This window comes from Marmota flaviventris, chromosome 7 (genome assembly GCF_047511675.1).
Source record: "Marmota flaviventris isolate mMarFla1 chromosome 7, mMarFla1.hap1, whole genome shotgun sequence".
Lineage (NCBI taxonomy): Eukaryota > Metazoa > Chordata > Mammalia > Rodentia > Sciuridae > Marmota > Marmota flaviventris.
This window is the reverse complement of record NC_092504.1, coordinates 75856202-75871451: the sequence shown is the minus strand read 5'-3', so window position 1 is coordinate 75871451 and position 15250 is coordinate 75856202. Positions and strand designations below refer to the sequence as shown.

Sequence of the window (15250 nt, the reverse complement as noted above, 5' to 3'; positions counted from 1 at the left end):
CATATCAGTGCCCATACTGGTTTGTATATCCTTTCCTTTCCCTCTAGCTTCTTTCCATAATCTCTCTCTCTCTCTCTCTCTCTCTCTCTCTCTCTCTCTCTCTCTCTCTCTCTCCCCCTTTTTCTTTCTTTCTCTCTCTCAGTTTGCACACTCTCCTGGGTTTCAGTCATTAAACCAAATCTTCCCTCCAAACCAAACATGACCGTAAACCTGTTTCTGCTCAGAGCTATATATTTTCTATCTTTTTAAGGAGCAGGATAGAAGATTTGAACTGGGGCAGTGGCAACGTGAATGTGATGGATGAAATGGGTTAAGACACAACTAGGAATAGTTTGGAGAAGAGTTTCCTATGGCTGTGATGATAAGGGAAGTCTAAATATAAAGCAGGATCCACATTCCAACTTTACACTAAGTTAGAGGAGCTACAAAAAATATAGGGAATAGTTGGGCATAGTTAAATACAAGGAAGTGATTGAAGACGTAGAGAAATCATTAAATCAGTAAGGTCAATCAAGTTATGAAGTTTGGAATAGTATAACTGGCGTAGAAGTAATTCACAATTATTGGATGGTTGTTATTAATACATAATAGATAGCTCTGAGTTTAACTGTATCCCAATCAAATTTACTTATCACAGTAGTCAAGTTAAGTTAGGAACTATTGTTCCCACTCTTGTATTGTTGAGGATACTATGAATTGTTGTAATATGATATGTATTTAAACATTATTCTAGTTGATTAGTTTAATAGGACTTGGCTTTGAACCCAAGCATTCTGACTCAAAGTTTCAACAATATTCTTTAGAGCAAACATTCCAAAGTCAAAATTGATACTTGATTGCAATTTATTGTTGATACAAAGAGGTGTGAAGAGAGATTTTGATTGGTTTTAGTGTTTCCAGGAAAAATCAAATGAATAAATAAATAAAATTCAAATGAATAAATAAAATCAAATAAACAAATAAACAAACAAATAAAAAATCTAAGTATTATTCAATATAAAATGTAAAACAAACACAAGCACACAATGAAGCACATGTTGAGAATGACAGAGGTTGTGTGGAAAGACTATGGAGAATTCCGAGCACCATATTTTTTAATATTTATTTTTTAGTTGTAGTTAGACACAACACATTTATTTTATTTATTTATTTTTATGTGATGCTGAGGATCAAACCCAATGCCTCTCATGTGCTAGGAGAGCACTCTACTTCTGAGCCACAACCCCAGCCCATATCATTCTATTTTTGAAAATATTTTAAATAATTATTAAATTCACTCAGTATTTACCACTGCCATGACTTTTTGACACTTTGTATGAGTTAAGTTTATTTAATCATCACTGACCATGTCAGAAGTGATTGAGAAATGTACAGGTAAGGTAAAGAGCAGAGGGTCATGAACAGAAAGTGAGTAAAACAAACCTTCAAACAAAGTAAGTGTGGCTCCAGAGACCCACAGGTTCCCACAAAGACACTGGGAATGCAGGAGACTGTTACATAGAATTGAATGCAAGATTTTGCCAAGAGCCTGAATCAAGCTGAGACTCCATTATGTGAATGTTTAGTATTCATTAATTTATTTAGTAATTATTTATAATTATTTATAATTATTTGAATTATTATTTGTTAAAAGTAAATATTTTTTTCTCAGTAGTAGTTTAAGGAGATTCACAGATTTTGTGCTGTATGCCAAAAAAAATCCACTTTTTGAAGTTTTGTGATGTTGTATTTTTTTCTTGAAAAAGCTGAGATAATATATACAAAATGCTTGCAACAATATAACAAGAGAATTGTTCTACAAAGGAAATACTACAATAATTTCTTCATGCTAATATATATTTTTCAATTTTTCAAACAATAAATATAATTTTAATTCCCTAATTATTTATGCAGGTATATATGTATATATGTGCAGTGAAAATCTACAAAATCTTCCATTCTTACTATATGTGTAGCCTTTCAAATACATTTAATAAGGAAGTTTATGAAAATATTTTTAAAACACAGGTTCCATGAGCTACAGAAATTGAATCTCAATGTTTTTTTTTTGTTTGTTTTTTTTGTTTTTTTTGTTTTTTTTTTTTTTTTTGAGACAATGTGGGCCACACTGTATGTTAATGCAGTTAGAGAGGCAGTCAGTCACTTTAGGGAGTAGTCATTTAATATCGTGCCTCTTTAATAAGTTTCCAGCACAGAAAGTCACTGCCCTTGATGTTTTCCATTAGAAATTTTGTTCTCTCCTCAGCAGTCTCCTCAGGGCTCCTTTCACATCCTTGTTCCTCAAGGTGTATATGAGGGGGTTGAGGGTGGGAGTCACAACAGTCTAAAAGAGTGTGAGGAACATGCCCTGGGCTGTGGCCAAAGGATCTCTGTGGTTGGATGTATATGACTGAGCTGGTCCCAAAATAAAGGGACACCACTAATAGATGAGAGCCACAGGTCCTTAGAGCCTTGCACCAAGCTTGGGATGACTTAATTTTTATCACAGAATGTGCAATGAATCCATAGGAGACAGATATCAATGTCATGGGATGGAGGAGGAGAACTAATGTAGCTACAAAAAGCTGGACTTGGTTTGCATGGATGTCAACACATGCCAACTTGATCATGGCAGGCACTTCACACAAGAAGTGGTGGAGGCAACGGTGCTCACATCGAGGAAGTCGCAGGGTGATGGTGCTTTGGATCAGAGTGTTTCCCACTCCACTTAGCCAGGCTATTCCTGCCAGGTGCATGATGGGTGCATGACAGTCGTGTAGTTGAGAGGTCTGCAGACAGCCACATAGTGGTCAAATGCCATAATAGTAAGGAGAACACACTCAGTGGAACCTAAGGAGAGGGACACGTGGATGTGATGGTCTTGGCTGGTCCCCTCAGGTTCCACAACAGCTGGGGCACGATGCTGGTGGTGAAGGCAAGGTCAAGAAAGGAGAGATTAGTGAGGAAGAAGTACATAGGTGTGTGGAGTTTGGAATCCAGGCGGGAGACCACAATGATGGCTGTGTTGCCCACAAGGGTCAGAAGATAGGATATCAAAACTACCACGAAAAGGATAATTTCCAACTGGGGCTGGTCTGCGAATCCAAGCAAAATAAAACCTCCCTCAGAGGTTTCATTGTTTTCTTCTGTCTTTCAAAGGTGAAAGAGAAAAATAGAAATTCAATCCAGAGAAGTATCATTATTACTATTTATCTACAACATTTGAGATAACATCTTAGGTAAGATTTTTAACCAGTGAAATTACACAAATAAGAAAAGATATAATTATTAAAAGACATTTCGGAATGTCTTTTAATACAAAGGCATTTTTGTGTCATTTTTTGATCACATTAACTATTTCACACCACCTCTTTTTTTTTATGAACTTTCTCTTCCCCCTAATTGTCAAAAGTTAGATTAAAGACAATCTACTTAAGAAAAGCTTCCATGTAGTTGCAGTGACAAAAATCTGACTAACATACCACTCAAACCTGATAATAACAGCTTAGAGGAGGAAAAGTTTATTTTGAGCTTATTGTTTCAGAAATTCAGTCCACAGTCAGCCAACTCCATGGTTCTAGGCTTGAGGTGATGTGGAACATCACGGAAGAAGGGCATGGTGGAGGAAACTTGCTACTTCATGGTGTCTGGGAGAGAGAGAGAGAGAGAGAGAGAGAGAGAGAGAGAGAGAGAGAGAAAGGCTAGGGGGACAAGATATAATCCTCAAGAGCACATCAACAGTGACCCAATTCCAGCCATACCCATGTACCTACAGTTACCACCCAGTACAGTGGATCGTTCAGTGATTCATTCATAAAATAGATTAGGCTATGTTTCTAATAATCTAATCGTTTCACCTCTAAATGTTCCTGCATTACCACAGGAGCTTTTGGAAAACTCCTCATATCCAAACCACAACAGTGGCTATTTAAGTGTTAGGGGAGTAACAGGTGCATGCTGAGACTAATTTTAAGCTATCATTGAATAGATTGTTAGTAATCATTTTTCATAGTAATAGAAATTGCAATATAAAAAAAATGGTGGATAACAGTGAAGAATATGGTTAGGAAAATAACTAGAATGCATTTTGTGTCTTTTTTTGTCTCACAGACAAGGTGAATGATGATGATGTTTTTTACATTTAATTAAGTGATCTGAGTGATATGGGGTTAGACTCAGGTGTCAATATAGAAGTAAACTAAATAAGGATACATTTTCTTTAATAACATACATAGGAGTGCTTACATAAAATATTTTGCCTCTTAAAAATGATGAAGAAATAGTTCATATATACATATGAAAAAACACAGGTACAAAATCTCAGATGTGCACTCATTTGTTGAGACAGATAACCATGAAATATTTTTTTATAAAAATAAGGGAAAAGTATAACCAATTCCTTTAAAGACAAGGTGCTGGCATTTTTTTTTTCAAAAAAAATCATGAGAAGGCAAATCTTATCTTGTTCAGCTCACTTTAAATTGCTCTGCTTAATAAATAAAAGGAGATTGGATCATAGTACAATCCTCCATGACTCTTCACTTACTATTTTTTATGATGTTATCCTTTGTGCTCCCAAATTTTCTGCTCTCATGGTAGCATCTTCTTGAATCATTTACTTTTAGGAATAATTACGGATCAGTTTTTTGTTTTATTCAGTAAAATTGTGTCTGGGATGTGGGGGAATAATATCGTAATGCTTTAAATTCTGGACCTAAATGCTTTGATATGCATAGCCAATAAAGAATTCTACTCAGAAAGCCTGAATAATATGCTATATAGAGTCCCACATTCTGCATATTCCTAATGCTGCTTACCACAAAATGATAATTTGTCTCAGACTGGTATGTTTTTAGTTTTAGTTACTAAAGTAACTAATTCAATAGTTTAAACAAATGCTTAGCTCTAATGGAAGCAAACGTTTTTCCTATTGCCTTAAGAAAAATAACAAAATGTACATATTTTTAAAAAAAACTTTAGAATCATCTTAAATTTGAACTCTTTCAGAATGTAATGTTCTCTTAAATATGCTTTTATTCAAAAGCATAAATCCAGGCATTACCAGTTTTCTAGTATTTTAAAATCACATAATTTGATAGAAGCAACTTTAGAGATAAAATTTTAGTTTGTTTCCTTTTTAAGATTTTTTTTAGAGAGAGAGAGAGAGAGAGAGAGAGAGAGAGAAAGTGTGTTTTAATATTTATTTTTCAGTTTTTGGTGGACACAACATCTTTATTTTATGTGGTGCTGGGGCTCGAACCCAGTGCCCCGTGCATGCCAGGCAAGCATGCTACCACTTGAGCCAGATCCCAGTCCCCTTCAGTGGATTTTATCCTCCACATATTCCTAACAATGCAGCCATAGGATAAGCCCCAAAGGTGTGAGCATATAGAGGACAGTAGCTATGGAGAGCTCATATTTCAAGAAGGTTGTTTCCAAACAAGCAATTTTAATCAGTGCAGGCTCCTCACACATAAAATCATCCACTCTGTGGTGGCTGCAGATAAGCTGTTGGAAAAAAAGGTGGTCTGAACTGTGGACTCCACAAAAGCACTTGTCCAAGACACAACTACTAGTTACTGGAGAAGCTTTGGGTACATGATAACATCATAACTGAGAGATCTACAGATAGTATTGAAATGGTCATAGGCCATAACAGTCAGGAGGACACACTCTGGGGAGCCCAATCCCAGAGCAATGTGTAACTGATGGTCTTCTCAGGGCTTTTGAGATTCCAAAGCATTTGTGGTACAATACTGGTCATAAAACAGATGTTCAGGAAGGAGAGATTGGAGAGAAAGAAATACATGGGTGTGTGGAGTTTGAGGTTCAAGTGTGAAACAAGTATTATTGCTGTGTTCCCCAGCAGTGTCAAAATGTAGATAACAGAGGTGACAAGAAGAAGAATCATCTCCAGTTGGGGTTGGTCAGAAAATCCCAGTAAGATAAAATATGCAGGGTTGCTAAAATTGATTCCTTTCATTGTTCCCAATTGTGAGTTATCTTTCTCAATAATTTCTATTTTATTCCTGTGGGAATAAAAGCCCTATACTGTAATCAATAAAAAAATAATGAACAAAAACTTGAGCATTTCATTACTGGAATGATATACAAAGAAACAATATACACATATAAAATAATGTAATAATAAACTGTTTTGTTACATAGAATAGGAGACAAATGCATATCATGAACATCCCAAATACAAACATAAAATAGACATTAGAGTCATATAGCAAAACAGGGTTGAGATATATACTGAACTACCTAAAAATGAAATACATATGCCATCAATGAGCAAACTGCAAAAAACAAAGCAAGTTGAAAATAAAATGATTTCTATATGCATAAATACATAATAGTTACACAACAGATATAATAGATACATAAACTAAAAAAAATACATAGAGTAATTAGAGTTCGGGATACAGTAAGAATAATTATAATATGAAATAGGGGCTATTAGATACGTCTATCATTAATATTCATTACTTTTCTAAGAAGCAATCAATTACTGAAGGTACAATCAACAATCAAATTAAGATAAGTCTTCTGTGATCTCTCTATTGGAGGTATTGTTCTGCTTTATAAATATTTCTCTCTAGAAAAATCTAATTCATTTTAAAATCTAACTCAAGGCCACACACTTTAAGATGTTTTAATTGTAAGATACACAAAGTAGAGAGAACTAATATAATCCATTGACCTTTTATAAAATAAATTATATATCCTGTATAAGTATAGTTCAAACTACTAACTTGCAAAGTTAAGAGGTATAGTTATGAAAATTCAAACTTCTGATTGGTCAATTTTGGGGTTCCCAAAGAACACCCTGCAGCATATTGATTAACTATGATATTATAAATATTCCTTTATAAAAGCCTTTCTAATGAAAATTTATGATTAGGTCTCAAACAGCCTAACTAGAAAACAAATAAATCTATAAATCTTAGATTGTTATGTTCAGATTCAGATAATTATATAGCCCATTAGGAAAATATAAGCCTAATTTTCTTTGGCATCTGCATGAGCTCTCTGTCTCGTCCAGCACGTAGGACCATGGAACAGGGTAGAGGAGAGTGTGGCTGTGGAGTTGCTACATCAAGACCTCTGGAGACCAAGCAGGAATCAGGTCTGATTTTATTGTTCAGTTACCATGTATATATACTCAGGCAGTAGCTAAGCAGATTACAAGAAGCCACCAATACAATTTCTGGCCAACTGTTCCTGCAGTGACTAATCAAGGAATCGGCCATGGAGCAAGCACAGGGAGTACAACATGTGACCTCATGCCCAGGGCTGTGCCTACAGGGTAAGTAGTTTGCCACTCACACACCTAGCACAGGGGAGTCATTTGCCACTCACATGCCCTTAACCTATGCCACTGCCATGTATGCAGTATTCCATGCACTTGTCCCCAAATCTCACTGTGTTGCAAGGATTTCTGCCAGGATTGCTGTTTTTCATTCGGTGGCCTTTACATGGTTGCATAAGTGTCTCACAACATAAGAAAAAATCATTGCTATTATAAACAGTAAGGCCAGGGTAATAGCATTATAAGGATTAGGTAATTTGGCTATCATGTTTTTCCAATGTTCAGTCCATCCCAGGAAAAAACTAAGAGGTTGTCAATACAGACACCTTTATCTCATTGATTTTGAAAATTGTCTTAGTAAGGTTATGCATAATCATAACATAGTAAGAATCCCAAGTTCCCTTAAAATACTGAGAAAAATTAGAAAAGTGTAAGGTTACATTTTCAGATACAGCATATTGGGTGATACAAATACTATGAAATTCAGGGTCTCAAGTGAGCCTGTGCAACATAAACAGAATATCTAGTTGTTCCTGGTGGAGGTCTAGTTCTTGCTGAATGACTTAAATAGCAGCTCAGGACAGTTTATTAAGTCATTTTGAATGACAAAGGCTTCTGTCATGGCAGTAGACAACAGTCTGAGTAGTCTGGATACTCTGAGTGAGCAAAGCAGCTGCAGTGGCTATGGAGGTGATGGTGGCTACCAAGGCAATGATTACAGTTAGAACAAAATAAGGAGGGTGAGGGGTGGTGGAAGTGAGGATACCATGAAAATAGAAGGAAGATCTGTGGAGTAGGGAAGGGCAAAATTAATATTATCAAATGGTTATACTACTGCTATCATTACACAGAATCAATGCAATCCCCATCAAAATACCAATGACATTTGTCTGAGTAGTTTGAAAACATTAATTGGATGAGAATTCTGAAAAGTAGATTTACATATATGTTAAAAGTCATGTGAAATTAAATCATAATGCCAGGTGTGGTGGTACATGCCTGTAATCCCAGCTGCTCAGAAGGTAGAGGCAGGAGGATCACAAGTTCAAAGCCAGCCTCAGTAATTTAGCAAGGCCCTAAAAACTCAGCAAGACTCTGTCTATATAAAATATAAACAAGTGGTGGACTTGAAGATTGCAGGAGAGAGGGAGGCAGCATTCTGTGTTTCTCTGTGATCCAGATCTCACCTAATCGGAATACTGCATCTTGGAAAGTGTTAGAGGATCCCTATACAACTGCTTTCTGCAGAAATCACCAGCACTGAGACCACATGCAGGGCTCTGAGCCTTAGCATTGATCAGGACTCTGGAATCCTGGCCCACAACACCCAAAGTCTGAAGTTGTATCCAAGCAGAGCTCGAGAGTATCTTACCAGAATCATCTATCAGCACCTCTGCAGAACTCCCAGACTTAACTCCACTCCTACTCAAGTCACTCAGCTACTACCTACCCATAGCACAACGTCATCACCCAGTTCCCCTCATCTCACCAGACACACTGGTGCTGGAAGCAGACTGCCTGCATCATGACTCACCTTCCTCATCATACTTGGTGGGGGCAGCTTCCAGATTGGATCTCCAGCTGGCCAGGTACCAGGTTTTCATCTCCACCCTTTCCACAGCAGCGGTAACCCAACACAGCAACTGCCCAACACAAAACAACTCTCACTTGGACAGGTATGCAGTGTGACCAGGGGACCACCCAAGGGAACCCCAGTGTAAGAGGTTCCTCAATTGAGAACTGCTAAGGGAGAGGGGCTAAAGTTTGGAGCCTAACAGAGAGACAAGGAACTGGGAAATCTCCAGACAAGATAGGGAGATATTACTGGGTGCTCAACTCATACGAGCAGTCCCAGAAAGAGAACCATGAGTTGCATTCTCCCTGTAGGGACTGGTGGGTACCACTCCCTGCTTCCAGGTGTCCTGCACCAGGACTAGCCTTCCCTCCCTGGATACCTCCACCATAAATAGGGCAAAGACACCAGCTTACAACACACAACCCCACCTGTTGGATGAGAAGAGAAGCAGAAAAGATACTGTTCTCTAAAACTAGCAACAATCTTGGTTTCTAACTTCTAGTATTTTTTTCTCTTTCTCTTCTAGTGTTCTATCCTCCAGCCCTCACAACCCCAACATATGTGAAACCAAAAACTTTGCATGAAATAGGATTTTGAAGACTGAGTCATCTAAATAATTATAATATAGAGGTTTTGTATATGCCCCCTTTTCACTTTTTTTCTTTCATTTTTCTTTCCATGTCCAAATTTACTATTTTAACATCCTATATTTTTCTAAATACATATGTGTGTTTGTTTTATGTACTCTACTATCTTCCCATGTACTTGTCTACCCTAAATTACATCTTGTCTATTCTCTTGCTATTAACCCTCTTCATTAGATTTCTCTTTCACACTTCCTCAGATATTTTAACTCTATATCCTCACATCCTACCTCCTCAGCATATCATCCTACACCCCAACCTGTTCATTTTCCACCATCAGAAACCTTTTTGTAAACCATTTTACAAAACTACTGATTATATTTTAGAAAATAATTGAATCCAACATTTCTGTACATTGAGGCTAAGCTGTAATCATCTTAATAACAACAAATTGTTCATAAGGTGGTATATTGTTTATATTGGGATCTGTTAACATTGTTCTTCCCACAAAGGAGAGGTCTTGGAACTCTACAAGAGCACTACAAACCTATAAGGTAAAAACAATAACATCCAAGACCCACAGAGATGAAAAGGAAGACACATGAGCAACGTGAAAAGACAAGGGAAGAAAGTGCCCCCAAACAAATCAAGACACCACAGTATTAGAATCATTGCCAGACACAACAGAAGAAATTACAGAGAAGATGTTTAGGATGTACATGCTTAAAATGTTCTGTGAACTGAAGGAACATATAAGAGAGCAAATAAAGGCAATGAAAGCTCACTTCAACAAGGAGCTACATAAACAAATACAGGAAGCAAAAGATCACCTCAATGGGAACATAGAAGTTCTAAAACAAACAAACAAACAAAGAAACACACCAAACAGAAATCCTTGAAATGAAAGAAACAATAAATCAAATGAAAACTGAAATGAAAGCATCACCAACAGAGTAGACCACTTGGAATATAGGACATCAGACAATAAAGACAAAATGCATAATCTTGAAAAGAAAATAGGTCACACTTGATAATGGTAAGAAACCATGAGAAGAACATTCAAGAAATACGGAATAGCATAAAAAGATAAAATTTAAGGGTTATTGGGATAGAGGAAGGCATAAAAGACCAAAGGAATGAACAATATATTCAATGAAATAATATCAGAAAACTTTTCAATCATGTAGAATGAATTGTAAATACAAATTCAAGAAACCTATAGGATGCTGGATGTACAAAATCACAACAGATCCACACCAAGTTACATTATAATAAAAATGCCCAACATATAGAATAAAAAGAGAATTTTAAAAGCCATGAGAAAAAATGAATCAAATGACATATAGGAAAAAAACAATTAGGATAACAGCAGATTTTTCATCACAGACTCTAAAAGCTGGAAGATCCTGGAAAAACATATATGAAGCTGTGAACGAAAATGGGTGCCATCCAAGAATCTTGTATTCAGCAAAATTAGGCTTTAGATTTGAAGATGAAATAAAAAAAAACTTCCATTAAAAACAAAAGATAAAAAAAAATTATAGCTAGAAAACTGGCACTACAAAACATCCTTGGACAAATATTCTATGAAGAGAAAACAAAAAACAACAATGAAAATCAGCAGAAGGAGGTAGTTCCCTAAAGGAAAAACTAATCAAAGAAGAAAACCAATCATGTTAAATAACAAAAATAGACAATTAGGGCTGGGAATACAAACCATGCCTCAATAGTAACCCTGAATGCTAATGGCTTAAACTCACCAATCAAAATACATAGGCTATCTGATTGGATTTTTTTAAAAAAGATCCAACAATATGCTGCCTATGGGAGACTCATCTGATAGGAAAAGACATACACAGATTGAATGTGAAAGGTTGGGAAAAATCATACAAATCTGAGGTACTGAGGAAGCAAGCAGAGGTTTTCATCCTTGTATTAAATAAAGAAGACTTCAAGCCAAAGTTATTCAAAAGGGATAAAGATGGACATTATATACTGCTCAAGGGAACAATACATCAACAAGACATAACAATCATAAATATATATTCCCCAAACAATGGTGCAGCTATGTTCATCAAACAAACTCTTCTCAAGTTCAAGAGTAAAATTGATCACAACACAATCATCTTGGGTGAGTTTATAACACCTCACTCACCAATGGATAGATCTTTGAAACAAAAGTTGAATAAAGAAATTATAGAACTCAATAATACAATCAATAATTTAGACTTTAACTGACATATATAAAATATTTAAACCTGCATTAAGCAGATACAGTTTCTTCTCAGCAACACATGAATCCTTCTCTAAAATAGATCATGTACTATTCCACAAAGCAACTCATAACAAATACAAAATAGTAGAAATACTACCATGCATTTTATCAGGTCATAATGGAATGAAATTGGAAATCAATGACAAAATAAAAAATAAAAATTACTCCAACACCTTGAGACTAAACAATATTCTACTGAATAAACAATGGGTTGCAGAAGACATCAAAGAGGAAATTAAGAAATTCTTAGAGGTAAATGAGAACATAGACACAACATATCAAAAACTCTGTAACACTATAAAAGCAGTTCTAAGAGCAAAGTTCATTGCATGGATATCATTTCTTAAAAGAAGAAAAAGTTAACAAATAAATTACCTCACTTTACATCTCAAAGTCCTAGAAAAAGAAGAACAAATCAGCAGCATAAGCAGTGGAAGGCAAGAAATATTTAAAATAGAACTGAAATCAATGAAATAAAAAATCAAAACAAAGAAACCATTGAAAAAATTGACAGAACAAAAAGTTGGTTCTTTTAAAAAAATAAATAAAACTGATAGACTCTTAACTATGCTAACAAAGAGAAAGACAGAACTCAAATTACCAGCATAAGTGATGAAAAAGATAACATCACAATAGACACTACAGAAATATAAAGGATAATTATAAATTATTTTGAAAACTTACACTCCATTAAAGTAGAAAATATTGAAGCCCCCAGCAAATTTCTTAAGTCATACAACTTCCACAGATTGAATCAGGATGATATACACAATTTAAACAGACCAATATCAAGTGATGAAATACTGATGCTATCAGAAGGCTATCAACCAAGAAAAGCCAAGGAAAGGACAGATACACAGCCGAGTTCTACAAGATCATTAAAGAAGAACTAATACCAATACTTTTCAATTTATTTCAGGAAATAGAAAAAGAGGCAGCCCTATCTCTCTTTATGCACAAACTCACCTTGGAATTAAACCAGAGACTCTGCATTAATACAAGAAAAAATAGGCCCTAATCTTCATCATGTGGGATTAGGCCCCAACTTCCTTAACAAGACCCCTATAGTGCAATATTTAAAACCAAGAATCAATAAATGTAATGGAGTCAAACTAAAAAGTTTCTTCTCAGCAAAAGAAACACTCTTTGAGGTAAGTAGAGAGCCTACATCTTGGGAGCAAATTTTTACCCCTCATACATCAGATAGAGCACTAATCTTTAGGGTATATAAAGAACTCAAAAATCTATGCACCAAAAAAAAAAATAATAATAATAATAACCCAATCAATAAATGGACCAAGAGCATGATCAGAAACTTTTCAGAAGAGAATATACAATCAATCAACAAATATATGAAAAAATGTTCATCATCTCTAGCAATTAGAGAAATGCAAATCAAAACTACTCTAAGATACCATCTCCCTCCATTCAGAATGGCAGCTATTATGTAGACAAACAACAATACGTGTTGGCGAGGATGTGGGGAAAATGGCACACTCATACATTGTTGGTGGAACTTCAAATTGGCGCAGCCAACATGGAAAGCAATATGAAGATTCCTTGGAAAACTGGGAATGGAACCACTATTTACCTCAGCTATCCATCTCTTTGGTGTGTACCCAAAGGACTTTACAGGGACAGTCACATTCATGTTTATAGCAGCACAATTCACAATAGCTAAACTGTGGAGCCAACCTAGATGCTCTTTAGTAGATGAATGGATTAAAAAAGTGTGGCATATATACACAATGGAATATTACTCAGCAATAAAAGAGAATAAAATCATGGCATTTGCAGGTAAATGGATGGTTTTGGAGAAGATAATGCTAATTGAAGTTAGCCAATCCCAAAAAAACAAATGCTGAATGTTTTCTCTGATATAATGTGAGTGACTCATAGTGGGGTAGGGAGAGGGAATATGGGAGGAAGAGATGAACTCTACATAGGGCAGAGGGGTGGGAGGGCAAGGGAGGAGGCAGGGGTTTGGCAATGATGGTGGAATATGATGGACATCATTATCCAAAGTACATGAATAAAGACATGAATTGTGAACATACTTTATATACAAACAGAGATATGAAAAATTGTGTTCTATATGTGTAATAAGAATTGTGATGCATTCTGCTGCCATGTATTTAAAAATTAAAAGCAATCAAAATACATTAATAAATAAATAGATTTAAATAAATAAATAAATAAACAGCAGCAGACTTACTCAAACTAAAAAGTTTTTTCTCAGCAAAAGAAACAATAAGAGAGGTAAATAGGGAGCCTACACCCTGGGAACAAATCTTTACTCCTCACACTTCAGATAGAGCCCTAATATCCAGAGTATACAAAGAACTCAAAAAATTAGACAATAAGAAAACAAACAACCCAATCAACAAATGGGCCAAGGACCTGAACAGACACTTCTCAGAGGAGGACATACAGTCAATCAACAAGTACATGAAAAAATGCTCAACATCTCTAGCTGTCAGAGAAATGCAAATCAAAACCACCCTAAGATACCATCTCACTCCAGTAAGATTGGCAGCCATTAGGAAGTCAAACAACAACAAGTGCTGGCGAGGATGTGGGGAAAAGGGTACACTTGTACATTGCTGGTGGGACTGCAGATTGGTGCAGCCAATTTGGAAAGCAGTATGGAGATTTCTTGGAAAGCTGGGAATGGAGCCACCATTTGACCCAGCTATTCCCCTTCTTGATCTATTCCCTAAAGACCTAAAAAGAGCATGCTACAGGGACACTGCTACATCGATGTTCATAGCAGCACAGTTCACAATAGCAAGACTGTGGAACCAACCTAGATGCCCTTCAATAGACGAATGGATAAAAAAAATGTGGCATTTATACACAATGGAGTATCACTCTGCATTAAAAAATGACAAAATCATAGAATTTACAGGGAAATGGATGGCATTAGAGCAGATTATGCTAAGTGAAGCTAGCCAATCCCTAAAAAACAAATGCCAAATGTCTTCTTTGATATAAGGAGAGTAACTAAGAACAGTGTAGGGACGAAGAGCATGAGAAGAAGATTAACATTTAACAGGGATGAGAGGTGGGAGGGAAAGGGAGAGAGAAGGAAAATTGCATGGTAATGGAAGGAGACCCTCAGGGTTATACAGTGGAGGAGGTAGAGAGAGAGGAGGGGAGGGGAGGGGAGAGGTGGGGATGGGGGAGGGTGGAGGATGGGAAAGGCAGTGGAGCACAACAGACACTAGTATGGCAATTTGTAAATCAATGGATGTGTAACTGATGTGATTCTGCAATCTGTGTATGGGGTGAAGGTGGGAGTTCATAACCCACGTGAATCAAAGTGTGGAATATGATATGTCAAGAAATTTGTAATGTTTTGAACAACCCACAATAAATAATTTAAAAAAAAATAAAATAAAAAAAAAACAATATCCTTAAAAAATACTTGGGAAAACTGAACGAAAGAGATGAAACATCTATACATTGAAAACTACAGAACCCTAAAGACAGAAATCAAAGAAGGTCTCAGAAGATGAAAA

The 15250-nt window shown here is 36.0% G+C and overlaps 1 pseudogene; it reads right to left on the bottom strand.

Annotated features, from left to right (window-relative positions):
- Nucleotides 1-2221: 2221 nt before the first annotated feature.
- Nucleotides 2222-8898, bottom strand: LOC139706371 (olfactory receptor 2G3-like; annotated as a pseudogene).
- Nucleotides 8899-15250: the final 6352 nt, after the last annotated feature.